The sequence below is a fragment of the Triticum aestivum genome, chromosome 7A (assembly GCF_018294505.1).
Source record: "Triticum aestivum cultivar Chinese Spring chromosome 7A, IWGSC CS RefSeq v2.1, whole genome shotgun sequence".
NCBI classification, from domain to species: Eukaryota; Viridiplantae; Streptophyta; class Magnoliopsida; order Poales; family Poaceae; genus Triticum; species Triticum aestivum.
In genome coordinates, this window is record NC_057812.1 from 727,303,715 (window position 1) to 727,318,813 (window position 15,099).

General features: G+C 47.6%; 1 pseudogene; it reads right to left on the reverse strand.

Moving 5' to 3' along the window:
- Positions 1–9,126: 9,126 nt before the first annotated feature.
- Positions 9,127–12,517, reverse strand: LOC123147116 (phospholipase D alpha 2-like; annotated as a pseudogene).
- Between the last annotated feature and the right edge of the window lie 2,582 nt (positions 12,518–15,099).

Genomic DNA, 15,099 nt, shown 5'->3' on the forward strand with positions numbered 1-15,099 from the left:
TACCGAGAGGGTCCAGAGATACCTCTCCGACAATCGGAGTGACAAATCCTAATCTCGAAATACACCAACCCAACATCTACCTTTGGAGACACCTGTAATGCTCCTTTATAATCACCCAGTTACGTTGTGACATTTGGTAGCACCCAAAGTGTTCCTCCGGCAAACGGGAGTTGCATAATCTCATAGTCATAGGAACATGTATAAGTCATGAAGAAAGCAATAGCAACATACTAAACGATCGGGTGCTAAGCTAATGGAATGGGTCATGTCAATCAGATCATTCACCTAATGATGTGATCCCGTTAATCAAATAACAACTCTTTGTCCATGGTTAGGAAACATAACCATCTTTGATTAACGAGCTAGTCAAGTAGAGGCATACTAGTGACACTCTGTTTGTCTATGTATTCACACATGTATTTATGTTTCCGGTTAATACAATTCTAGCATGAATAATAAACATTTATCATGATATAAGGAAATAAATAATAACTTTATTATTGTCTCTAGGGCATATTTCCTTCAATATTTGATATACATGTTATTAATGTGTACCTTACTAATGCTCGCAGTAGCACCTGGGTATTTGATACTGGTTCTGTTGCTAATATTTGCAACTCGAATCAGGGGCTACAGATTAAGCGAAGATTGGCTAAGGACGAGGTGATGATGCGCGTGGGAAATGGTTCCAAAGTCGATGTGATCGCCGTCGGCACACTACCTCTACATCTACCTTCGGGATTAGTTTTAGACCTAAATAATTGTTATTTGGTGCCAATGTTGAGCATGAACATTATACCTGGATCTTGTTTGATGCGAAATAGTTATTCATTTAAATCAGAGAATAATGGTTGTTCTATTTATATGAGTAAAATCTTTTATGGTCATGCACCCTTGATGAGTGGTCTATTTTTACTAAATCTTGATAGTAGTGATACACATGTTCATAGTATTGAAACCAAAAGATGCAGAGTTGATAATGATAGTGCAACTTATTTGTGGCACTGCCGTTTGGGTCATATTGGTGTAAAGCGCATGAAGAAACTCCATTCTGATGGATTCCAATCACTTGGTACTTGCGAACCATGCCTCATGGGCAAGATGACTAAAACTCCGTTCTCCGGAACATTGGAGCGAGCAACAGAGTTATTGGAAATCATACATACTGATGTATGTGGTCCAATGAACATTGAGGCTCGCGGCGGATATCGTTATTTTCTCACCTTCACAGATGATTTGAGCAGATATGGGTATATCTACTTGATGAAACATAAGTCTGAAACATTTGAAAACTTCAAAGAATTTTAGAGTGAAGTGGAAAATCATCGTAACAAGAAAATTAAGTTTCTACGATCTGATCGTGGAGATGAATATTTGAGTTATGAATTTGGTCTTCATTTGAAACAATGCAGAATAGTTTCACAACTCACGCCATCTGGAACACCACAACGTAATGGTGTGTCCGAACGTCGTAACCGCACTTTATTAGATATGGTGCGATATATGATGTCTATCACTGATTTACCGCTATCGTTTTGGGGTTATGCTTTAGAGACAACTGCATTCACGTTAAATAGGGCACCATCTAAATCCGTTGAGACGACACCTTATGAACTGTGGTTTGGCAAGAAACCCAAGTTGTCATTTCTTAAAGTTTGGGGCTGCGATGCTTATGTGAAAAAGCTTCAACCTGATAAGCTCGAACCCAAATCGAAGAAATGTGTCTTCATAGGATACCCAAAGGAGACTGTTGTGTACATCTTCTATCACAGATCCGAAGGCAAGTTATTCATTGCTAAGAATGGATCCTTTCTAGAGAAGGAGTTTCTCTCGAAAGAAGTGAGTGGGAGGAAAGTAGAACTTGTTGAGGTAATTGTATCTGCTCCCTTATTGGAAAGTAGTTCATCACTGAAATCAGTTCTAGTGATTCCTACACTAGTAAGTGAGGAAGCTAATGATGATGATCACGAAACTTCTGATCAAGTTGCTACCGAACCTCGTAGGTCAACCAGAGTAAGATCCGCACTAGAGTGGTACAGTAATCCTGTTCTGGAGGTCATGTTACTTGACCATGACGAACCTACGATCTATGAGGAAGTGATGATGAGCCCAGATTCCGCAAAATGGCTTGAGGCCATGAAATCTGAGATGGGATCCATGTATGAGAACAAAGTGTGGACTTTGGTTGACTTGCCCGTTGATCGGCAGGCCATAGAGAATAAATGGATTTTCAAGAAGACTAACGCTGACGGTAATGTTACTGTCTACAAAGCTCGACTTGTTGCAAAAGGTTTTTGACAAGTTCAAGGAGTTGACTACGATGAGACCTTCTCACCCGTAGCGATTCTTAAGTCCGTCCGAATTATGTTAGCGATCGCCGCATTTTATGATTACAAAATTTGGCAAATGGATGTCAAAACTGCATTCCTTAATGGATATTTTAAAGAAGAGTTGTATATGATGCAACCAGAAGGTTTTGTCGATCCAAAAGGTGCTAACAAAGTGTGCAAGCTCCAGCGATCCATTTATGGACTGGTGCAAGCCTCTTGGAGTTGGAATATACGCTTTGATAGTGTGATCAAAGCATATGGTTTTATACAGACTTTTGGAGAAGCCTGTATTTACAGGAAAGTGAGTGGGAGCTCCGTAGCATTTCTGATATTATATTAGTTGACATATTATTGATCGGAAATGATACTGAATTTTTGAATAGCATAAAAGGATACTTGAATAAGAATTTTTCAATGAGAGACCTCGGTGAAGCTGCTTACATATTGGGCATCAAGATCTATAGAGATAGATCAAGACACTTAATTGGACTTTCACAAAGCACATACCTTGATAAAGTTTTGAAGAAGTTCAAAATGTATCAAGCAAAGAAAGGGTTCTTGCCTGTATTACAAGGTGTGAAGTTGAGTCAGACTCAATGCCCGACCACTGCAGAAGATAGAGACAAAATGAAAGTCATTCCCTATGCTTCAGCCATAGGTTCTATCATGTATGCAATGTTGTGTACCAGATCTGATGTGTGCCTTGCTATTAGTTTAGCAGGGAGATACCAAAGTAATCCAAGAGTGGATCACTGGACAATGGTCAAGAACATCTTGAAATACCTGAAAAGGACTAAGGATATGTTTCTTGTTTATGGAGGTGACAAAAAGCTTGTCGTAAACGGTTACGTCGATGCAAGCTTTGACACTGATCCGGATGACTCTAAGTCACAAATCGGATACATATTTTTATTAAATGGTGGAGCTATCAGTTGGTGCAGTTCCAAGCAGAGCGTCGTGTCGGGATCTACATGTGAAGCGGAGTACATAGATGCTTCGGAAGCAGCAAATGAAGGAGTCTCGATGAAGGAGTTCATATCCGATCTAGGTGTAATACCTAGTGCATCGGGTCCAATGAAAATCTTTTGTGACAATACTGGTGCAATTGCCTTGACAAAGGAATCCAGATTTCACAAGAGAACCAAGCACATCAAGGGACGCTTCAATTCCATCCACGATCAAGTCAACGGGGGAGACAAAGAGATTTGGAAGATACATACCGATCTGAATGTTGCAGACCCATTGACTAAGCCTCTCTCATGAGCAAAACATGATCAGCACCAAGACTCCATGGGTGTTAGAATCATTACAATGTAATCTAGATTATTGACTCTAGTGCAAGTGGGAGACTGAAGGAAATATGCCCTAGAGGCAATAATAAAGTTGTTATTTATATTTCCTTATATCATGATAAATGTTTATTATTCATGCTAGAATTGTATTAACTGGAAACTTAGTACATGTGTGAATACATAGACAAACAGAGTGTCACTAGTTTGCCTCTACTTGACTAGCTCGTTGAATCAATGATGGTTATGTTTCCTGACCATAGACATGAGTTGTCATTTGATTAATGGGATCACATCATTGGAGAATGATGTGATTGACTTGACCCATCCGTTAGCTTAGCACGATGATCGTTTAGTTTGTTGCTATTGCTTTCTCCATAACTTATACATGTTCCTATGACTATGAGATCATGCAACTCTCGAATACCGGAGGAACACTTAGTGTGCTATCAAATGTCACAACGTAACTAGGTGACTATAAAGATGCTCTACAGGTGTCTCCGATGGTGCTTGTTGAGTTGGCATAGATCGAGATTAGGATTTGTCACTCCGTGTATCGGAGAGGTATCTCCGTGTATCGGAGAGGTATCTCTGGGCCCTCTCGGTAATGCACATCACTATAAGCCTTGCAAGCAATGTGACTAATGAGTTAGTTGTGGGATGGTGCATTACGAAACGAGTAAAGGGACTTGCCGGTAACGAGATTGAACTAGGTATTGAGATACCGATGATCGAATATCGGGCAAGTAACATACCGATGACAAAGGGAACAACGTATATCGTTATGCGATTTGACCGATAAAGAGCTTCGTAGAATATGTGGGAGCCAATATGAACATCCATGTTCCTCTGTTGGTTATTGACCGGAGACGTGTCTCGGTCATGACTACATAGTTCTCGAACCCGTAGGCTCCGCACGCTTAACGTTTGGTGATGATTGATATTATGAGTTTAGGTGTTTTGATGTACCGAAGATAGTTCGGAGTCCCGGATGTGATCACAGACATGACGAGTAGTCTCTAAATGATCGAGACATAAAAAATGATATATTGGATGACTATATTCGGACACCGGATGAGTTCTGGGGGTCACCGGATAATTATCAGAGTGCCGGGGGGTTATCGGAACCCCCGGGGGAACTAATGGGCCAACATGGGCCTTGTGAGAGAGAGAGAGGAGGGGGCCTTAGGGCTGGCCACGCTCCCCCCTTGAGGAGTCCGAATTGGAAAAGGAGGGGGGCGCCCCCTCTTTCCCTCTCCTTCCTTCCCCCTTCCTGCTCCTAGTTGGACTAGGAAATCCTACTAGGAGGACTCCTCCCCTCCTTGGTGCGCCCCAGGGGCCGGCCGGCCTCCCCCTTGCTCCTTTATATATGGGGGCATGGGGCATCCTAGGACACACAAGTTGATCATTGATCTCTTAGCCGTGTGCGGTGCCCCCCTCCACCATAATCCACGTCGGTCATATCATCGTAGTGCTTAGGCGAAGCCCTGCGCTGGTAGCTTCATCATCATCATCATCACGATGTCGTGCTGATGAAGCTCTCCCTCGACACTCAGTTGGATCAAGAGTTCGTGGGATGTCACCGAGCCGAACGTGTGCAGATCGCGGAGGTGCCGTACTTTCGGTACTAGGATTGGTCAGACCATGAAGACGTACGACTACATCAACCGCTTTGTCATAACGCTTCCGCTTACAGTCTACGAGGGTACGTGGACAACACTCTTCCCTCTTGTTGCTATGCATCACCATGATATATCTTGTGTGTTCGTAGGATTTTTTTTTGAAATTACTACGTTCCCCAATAGATTGATACTGAGTTCTACAGAGAGACGAGCCGGCCCCGACGACCGGTGAAGTGGTTTGAGGGGAGATGGTTAAATGAGGAAACGGTTGAGGAGGTGGTTCGAACGGCCTGGTAGCGAGCATCATTGTTAGGCCTAGGACCGTTCAAACAGAAGGTGGACTCAGTTCATGAGGAGCTGCATAAATGGGACAGAGAGACCCTCAAAAGGCCACAGAAGAGAATGGCAAAAATGAAAAAGGAGTTGGAAGAACTGAGAAGAGGTCCGGCTACTGACGTGGCAATTGCTAGACAGAAAGAGATACTGCTGGTTATTGAAAATCTATTGGAACAGGAAGAGATTGCATGGGTTCAGAGAGGAAGATCTAATCACGGTGATCGGAATTCATATTTATTCCATATGTATGATTCGGCAAGGAAGAAGAGGAATATGATCAAGGGATTGAAAGATGTAAATGGGGTGATGCAGGTAGGACAACATGAGATGGCCGAGATAATTAAAACCTATTTCACTAACCTGTTCTCTTCCCAGGTTGAGATCCCTAATGAAGATGTCTTTCGAGATGTGACCCCGAGAGTAACAACACAAATGAATGAGGCCCTGTTGGCGCCCTTCACAGAGGAGGACGTACGCCGGGCTGTTTTCAGTATAGGCGATTTCAAGGCACCAGTACCAGATGGGCTTCATGCTGCTTTTATAAGAGGTCTGGAACATGTTAAAAGATGATCTAGTGAGAGAGGTTCTAGGGGCAATCAACACACGCACTATCCCAGAAGGGTGGAATAGTACTACTATAGTGCTGATCCCAAAAGTTGATAACCCCACAAGTGTCTCACAGTTTAGGCCGATCAGTTTGTGTAACATTGTTTACAAAATCATCTCCAAAATGCTTGCTTTTCGGCTTAAGGTCATACTTCCTGAGGTCATCGGTCCTACTCAGAGCGCATTTGTCCTGGAAAGATTGATCACAGATAACATACTCATTGCGTACGAGTGTGTGAATACTATAAAGAGGAAGAAAGGAAAGTATGGTTTATGTGCAGTAAAACTTGATATGCATAAGGCATACGATCGAGTTGAATGGTGCTTCCTCAAGAGGATGATGCAAAGGCTTGGGTTTGCGGAACAGTGGATCGAATTGATGATGGAGTGTGTGTCATCTGTGTCGTATAATGTCAGATACAACTCTGAGAGCACTGATGCTTTTACGCCAACACGTGGGCTGCGACAAGGGGACCCCTTGTCCCCCTATCTCTTTCTAATCTGTGTGGAGGCACTTTCTAGCATGCTTCAGGCGGAGGAGAACAATGGCACATTGATAGGGGTTAAGGTGTGTAGGGAGGCACCGCAAATATCTCATCTGTTGTTTGCTGACGACTCTTTAATTCTTATGAAAGCAGATGGCCCAAATGTGGCGTGCCTCCGAAGGGTACTGGATGATTACTGTGCTAGCTCAGGGCAGTTGGTTAGCGATGCTAAATCTAGCATATACTTCAGTCCAAACACCCCGGTGGAGGAGAAAGTGGTGATATGTCAACACCTGAATATTAACATGGAAGCCCTTAACGATAAATATCTTGGTCTACCATCCATGGTGGGAATGGATAGGAGCGACTCTTTTGAGTATCTCATCGACAGAGTAAATCAACTGATGATAGGCTAGAAGGAGAAGCTGCTTTCCACAGGGGGGAAAGAAACGATAATTAAGGTGCACAAGCCATGCTGGTGTTCGCGATGTCTATATTCAAAATTTCGAAGAATATTTGCAAAGAAATGACAGATGCAATATCGAAATACTGGTGGGGAGATGACGACAACCACAAGCGTATCCATTGGGCAACATGGTGGAAATTGTGTGTACCTAAAGAAAGGGGAGGCTTGGGGTTCAGGGATTTACACAACTTTAATTTAGCTCTCCTTTCTAAACAGGTTTGGAGGTTGCTTGAGAACCCCGATTCTCTTTGTGCATAGATTTTGAGAGCCAAATATTATCCGGATGGAAAGTTACTGGATGCCAAGGTGAAAGTGGAAGCTCGTATACATGGCAAAGTATTTGTGCTGGTATTAATACGCTCAGGAGAGGGGCAATATGGCGCATAGGTGATGGATCACAAGTGAAAATTTGGGCTGATTCATGGATACAATCAAGTGTTGATGGCCGTTTCATTACACCACGAGGAGGAACCCTTTTGTCTAAGGTCTCGGAGTTGATTGATCCTGTCACCGGGTTATGGGATCAAGAGTTGATAAATGATGTGTTTTGTCCGTTTGATGCGCATAGAATTCTTGCAATTCCGCTGGCACCACATGGGAAGATGGAAGATTTTGTGGCCTGGAGGTTTACAAGGAACTTTACCTTCTCGGTCCGATCAGCTTATCATGTGGAGTGGCAACATCAATTTGCACGTTGGTATGAACAAACAGAGGGGGAGCCATCCTAGAGCTACCCGGTGTGGAAAAAGCTCTGGACTTCGCCCCCCCAGCAACGATTAAGATCCACGCTTGGAAGGTTTTACACGGTTTCATAGCATGTTATGGGGTTTTGGCAAACCGCCATATTGATATGTCTGATAGCTGCCCTATGTGTGTGAGTGGATGCGAAGACATTATGCATGCTCTCTTCACTTGCCCTAGGGCAGCTGAAATCTGGAGATGTCTGAATCTGGACGGGTTCGTGGAGGAGGCGTGTGATATAGACAGGGCGGGCTCGACAGCATTGAATTATATTTTATGTGCTCCCACACGTCAGACGTTGATCATAGATGTCTCAGCTCAGTTTCTAATCCTTGTGGGTATCTGGTACACATGGTGGGAACATAGACAACACGTCCACTGGGAGGAAGTGCAAACCCCGACACGGGCCGCATTATCGATCGCGGTGCTGGCAGCAAATTACTTCAAGGCTACGAAGAAGAGCGCGGCAGTGAGATCAAGTGGATGGAGGAAACCACAGGAGGATTTTGTCAAGTTGAATGTAGATGCAGCTTTCCATGCAGATGCTCTCCAGGGGGCTGTAGGAGCTGTTTTACGGGATTACAAAGGTGGCTTCATCGCAACTTCAAACGAAAGGTTAGAGCATGTTGCTGATGTAGGGACGGCGAAAGCATATGCTCTACGACATGGCATCCTGTTGGCGCAGCAGATGGGGATTAGCAAGCTCGTTGTGGAGTCGGACTGCCTTGTTTGGTCCTTACCATAGGTTATACTTCGGTGTCTTTTGTTCACTGCCCTAGGGAGACAAACTTTGTCGCTCATGTTTTAGCTAGGCAAGCGGTGTCGGCTCCACCTTCGGTGTGGAATTTTTTTTGAGAATCACGGGGGGGGGGGGGGGGGGGGGGGGGGGGGGGGGGGGGGGGAGCTCCCCCACCTGAATATATTACTCAAAAGAGTCACAACAAGTTGTGATACAGAGTTACATAGGCATGGAACATCGTGCAGAGAGGAAAGACCGCCACGAGTAGACGGCCTTCTTGTCACCTTCGGTGTGGATTGACGAGCCGCTGGCTTTCATTGTAAAGGGTTTAGTGGATGATGTAACACATCTTTGATTCAATAAAAGGTTTCCGAAGTTTCAAAAAAAAAACAGGACATCAACACCTAGCTGAAGATAACATGCCACTATCTAGCTGTTGGCCGAACCTGTGAACTGCGGCGAGGACAATGTATACACAGAGATCTCAAGAGAGTGTTTTTGCGCTGCATAAATGTCTGCAACGTTTTTGACATCTTCCTTCATTTATTCAAAGAGAAAACGATCGTGCTGATCGTGCTCATGTCTCTCCGCGCCATCCCAAGGACTCAGAACATGCAAGCAGCTCGCTCGAGGTACAAATCGTGGCTCACGCTAGCAAACTAGCTAACAGAAAACGGAGAACATTTTTAAGAAAATCACTAAATCCTAACTAAGACAGCTGAGGTGCCAGGATTAATCAACACTAGCTAGGAGCAGCAAACCTGGATCTATATGCTCATAAAATAGTCATTTATTCCAGTCGGCTTACCAAGCACGGGAGCTTTCGTGTCAGGGAAGAATTCAAAGCCCTTGAGCGTCGAGACCGTGCCGGCCTTGCTTACGGCGACGGGGTAGGTGAGCAGGTGGCCTGGGAGGTCGTCCGTGAGCTGCTGGTCGCCGACGTAGAGGTTCCAGTACTCATCGGCCATCTTGTTGACCCTCCGGACGCACTCTAGGCTCCCCGGGCGGAGGAAGTCGTCGTGCGTCTTGCCGAGGTGCTCGTGCCACAGCGACATCCGGAAGCCATGGACGTGCCCCTTGGCGAGCTCGGCATCGGTGTTTACACGGTGTGGCTGGAACGCGCCAATGGCTATCTCGCTGTCCCTGTCCCCCGCCATGGACCGCTCGTTGAGGTTGGCAGATCCCACGACGATGTACTCGTCGTCAACTGAGCGCAAGTACTTAGTTAGCTGATCTGATGATGAAGTAATGCAATTGCAAGATGATGAATTAATGGAGCGGGGCTAGATATTGCCGTACCTATCATCATCTTGGAGTGAACGTAGATCATGAACCGGCGTGCCTTCTGCGCCCTGGCATAGTCCGTCCCGTCCTTTGGGTGTTTCGCGGGCAGGTGCTCGCCCTCGCTCTTGGCCTCCCGGTTCCCTAAGCAGAAGAAGGTAAGGTAGTCCCTGGGGTCGGCGTCGATCTTCTTGGCCTGCAGCGCAACGGCGATGTCGTCGTACATCAGGGCCATTGTCCTCCTCTGGTTGTCCAGCATCGCCTGCCTGTATCGCCCAGTAGGGGTGCCTTCCGACCACATGGGCACCACGACGTACACAGCGAAGCGTTCGCCGGCCTCGATCTTGCTCACGATCTTGAGCGATAGCTCTCTGGGGATCTGCTGGCACGCCCCGACGTCCGCCGGGTCTATGCGATGTAGATGAAGCTGTTTGCGGCACGTATGGCGTGGATGTAGGCGTCCTGGATGCTCCTCTCGAACACTCGATGCTTGTCTTGGATGAGGCCGGCCTCATAGGCATCCTCCATGGAGTCGGGGAAGCCGACGGTGGAGATGCTGTCGATGGACCGGAACAGCTGCACGTTCCACGCCTCCTGGTCGCCGGGAAGCGTCACCGGCCACGAGGACGGCGCAACCTTGCCCTCGAGGGCCACAAGGTCGACCAGGTGCTCCTTGCCGCCGCCTTGTTTGCTCCACCGCTGCTCGAAGTTGTGGAGCACGTCCCACGCCGCGGCGCCCTCGACCTTGGCGTGGATGTCGTGCCATGGCGTCCTGGGCCCGCCCTTGTCGAGCGTCGCGGCCTCGTCGCTGAAGTTGATTTGGCTGAAGTCGTTGCTGTGCGCCTGCCCCGTGCCCAGCGTCCTGAACAGGGAGTGGGACTGCGTGTCGTAGCGGCCGTTGCACACGTCGAGGCCGCCGAGGAAGCTGACGATCTGGCGGCGCCCGTCCGACCCCGACGAAGCAGGTAGCTCCTGGTCGACGGTGATGGCCTTCTGGTGGTGGCTGTAAACGACCGTGTCGACAGGCGTCTTGGCGTCCAAGATGTAGCCTCTGACGGACCAGTTCCTCGGGCAGAGGACGCACTGCACGCGGCTGCCGCGGAAGTACTTGGCCGTGAGCTGGTCCCTTGTGTCCATGACGCCGACCTCGTGCAGGCCATCAATGGAGGAGATGTCGTTCCACACGAGCAGGAGCACGTGCACGCCCTCGCCGGCCTTGCGCTTCAGGAGCTCGCCGAGGGTTTCCTGCCGGCCGTCCCGCTCCCGAACCAGCGTGATGTGGGGGAACATGGACCAGGCGGTGATGTAGACCAGGTGCCGTGCGTTGCTGATGGCGTCGTATATGTCTTCCCAGCAGCGCCCGGGCTTGTAGAGCCCGCCGCCGTCGAGCCGGATCTTGGGGTCGAACTCCGCAGACGCGTGCGCGTCCTGGTACAGGGTGACCCTGCAGCCCGGCCTCTGGGAGAAGAAGGTGTGGGGCACCACGCCATCGCCGACGCCGCCGCCCCACGCCAGGCCTTGGTCAGCGACATCGCGGAAGCTGATCTGGACGTGTATCTTGGGCCCGTCGGGGAGCTTGTTCCTGTCCGTGCCAAGGACATCGAACCAGCGGTCGATTGTTGTGCCATTGGCATTGAGGAGCTCCCGGGCGGGCAGGTAGGCGCGGCCGAGGACCGTGTCGTCGTTGAGGCCGAGCTGCTCGATCATGACGGAGATGACGACGTCGGCGGCGTGGTGGGCGCAGTAAGCGCGGAGTGGCTCGTTCCATCGCGCGCTTCCGGCTGCAGGGACGGCGATGGTACGCGTCCGGGCGATGCACGCGCTACCGAGGTAGATGGCCGCGTACATCCGCGACAGGCCCTTGCCGAGACTCGTCGTTTCCTGGACACCTTGCACAATCTACTTACAGGAATTGCATGCTTTTAGTTAAGTTCATCATTTACTCATAACCAAAATTTTAAATAGCAGATTATAGCAACAGTTTTGCTAAATCTCAGACGACTGAAACTTAATTATATATATCTGCCAATGCTATATTCATGAGATCTTATATTGTGATCCGTATGAACTTTTTCCAGTTTTTTTCCTTTTTCTTTTTACATGTTATTTCACTTTGACTTGACTGAGAGTTGGTTAAGTAATACCTAGCCATACCCAAATAGCAGTAGTAGCAAAAGCGGCGCTAAATGGTGCTAAGGCTGTCCGTAATGAGATATCATAGGTAGTATCATGCATGCCAATTAGATTATTTTGATGAGATAACATAGAATTAAATGCTAAATTGCGACAAAAGCAACGTGCTAAATTGCGCTATAGCGTGAACAGACGGTAAATGGTGCTAAAAGCTTAGTACGATGCCACTCGAAACGGTATAGCGCGCCATTTAAAACTACAATGTAAACTGAAAAGATAAGAATGGACGTACATTGCCGAGGAAGCTGGGGACGATGCCGGTGTGGCGGGAGCGATCGTGGATGTTGTCGGCCCCCAGGATGGTAGCATTGATGGTGCCGTGGAGCCGCAGATGCGCCATTGCTTGCTAGCTCCTTGGATCTCAAGACGTACGCTAAGGAGAATGGAGGATGTGGTGGTGACTGGTGGGCAAGCTGCTTCACAATCACTACGATGATGGCACAATGGATGTTGATAGGCAGTACATTTATAGCCAGCACAGGTCCAAGGAGAAAGATGCTTCAAGAGATACGTGTAGATTGAGAACTGGAGGCTAAGTTAGTTCATTCTTGCTTCAGATCAGCAGCGTTCACAAGGAGATGCAGCTGTGGATCCTATTCATCATGTGCCACTTGCATGGCTAGTTGCCAAAATTACCTAGCGCCCAATTGGTTTATAGGTTAATAATGTGTCACTTGCATGCATGGCTAGTTGCATCAGTCACACGTGCTAAACCTTGGAAAGCATGCCGGCCACTTGGCTAACCATGTACCACTTGCATGGCTAGTTGCCTCCCTCACACGTGCTAAACCGATCTAAGCGGAAAGCATGGATGCCTCATCTTAAGGCGTCTTCAACGTGGACCCTCACTATTCGCATACTGTCTGAAAAGTTGTGCCATTCAACGTGGTCTTATATCGGTTCATTCTACGGTCTAAATGCACTTTTTTTCGTAAATCGGAGACAAAGTGGGGGGGGGGGGGGGGGGGGGGGCTTTGCAGGCGTCCGGGGCGCTGCCACGTCCGCTTCTAACTGCACTGGCCCACCCAAACCCCCTCCCTCGCCCACGCATGCTTCCTACTCAAAACAGCCAGCGCTGCTTCAGAGCGTCAATGCCGCATTCATGCCCAGCCAGAGCGAACATGACCTCTCACTGGCGCCGGTATTAAAGCGGCGCGCCGGTCGAGAGTGCACCGCCCGCGTCGCTTCCTGGTGCATGCGACTGCTCCGCGTTCAAACGACAATATGGTTGTCCGCCGCCCTTCATTAATGACACACGGTTGCCGAGGATTCTACTCCGACGCCACCCGTCCGCCCGTCTCCTGCTCGCTATTGCCATTCGTCGGCTATATAAACTACATCCCCGACCATAGCCACAATCATCCTCCTCTTGTCCCTTTCTCCTCGCTGCACCATGCCCACCATGGTATCCTCACCCTCCAAAGCCCTCTGGGACGGACTTTCGACCAAGACCGATAAAAAGAACAAGATGGCCGCCATTGCTGCCGGCAAGCATACGGGGGCGATGACACCCCAATGGAGGATGCGTCCAAGGACGAGTTGGCGCCACCCTCACCAGTGCATTGCAGCATGACCACCAACGAGACTCGTGCCCATTACATGGACATGATGCAGAGGAGCGGGAGTAGCAGATTCGGGAGGCGTAGGCCGATACGGCCTACAACCTCCGGCTCCTTGAGGAGCAGCGGCAGGCGGAGGAGTAGTTTGAATGAGATTGAGGCAAGTTGCCAAGTGGCACATGATTAGCATATAAACCAATTGGCCAACTGGGCGCTAGGTAGTTTGAATGCGATCTATGGCTGCATCTCCTTATGGACACTGTATATCTGAAGTAAGAGTTGTTTAACTTAGCTCTCAGTTTACACTTGAAGTAAGGTGCAGAATATGTGCATGTGAAGCAAATCGAGATTAGCAAAGTCCTAGCAAACTAGTTTTGCAGCTCGTAATCACATGCGTAACAGGATAAGGATGTAGCTAGCGTCAAGATGGGGCTTTCCGCACAATTCGGTTTAGCACGTGCGACTGAGGCAACTAGCCATGCAAGTGGCACATGATATATTAACCTATAAACCAATTGGCTAATGTTGAAGCATCTAATCTATCCTCCAGCCCTCGATATCCACACGCACATGTTGAAGCATCTTTCTCCTTGGACCAGTACCGGCTATAAGTGCACTGCTTAGCAACACCTCGAATTGGCAAATAGGTAATTTGAATAGGAACCATTGGATGCACTGCCTAGAATCGGTTGACGCAACTAGCATATCCATATCATCACAAAAAAATGCAAATAACTATGGGCTTGTCGTCTATGCCATATGTACAAATTGGGTTCATTTTAATGGCATATGCATAGTTGTTACAACGAGATTGCAAATATGGCATATTGATGATCTCATGCATAGCATATGACAAGTTAAGAGGACTGTCAAACATGATGTGACCGAGAAAATTATCACAAAAAATCCTATACAACATGACATCACAACTAATAGACTTTACATGGCAATCATCAAACTCATCATAAATGGGTAAATCACCGCATGGGAAAATCAGACTAGCATGAAGCATGGCAATAGTTGGATCGACATCATACAAGCAATCAATATTCACTAGTGGGACAAGAGCATCACTTTCACCTATTTTACCTTTGTCATTTTACTCATGTGGTGTAGGTGAGGTGGTAAAGACCAAATTGTGGCCATCTTCATCGTGATGGAACCATGTGGGGTGGATCATATTCCACCATGGACATCGTCTTGTTGAAAGGAAGAGCGAAGTCGTCGAGGATCGGTGCGCGTCATCATATATGAGATCTAGCACCAAATGAGAAGACACAATAGAGGTAGAGGTTAAGTCGTTAGAGTTCACAATGTCCTCACAAGACCTATCAACTTCCTCTCTCAACTCTTGTGGTGGCTCACTCACTCCCTCAAAGTAGATGCACCCAAAGTTACATATGATTGAGTCACTCATCTCACTCAATTGGTGTGGGTTGCGGCTCTCCTCGC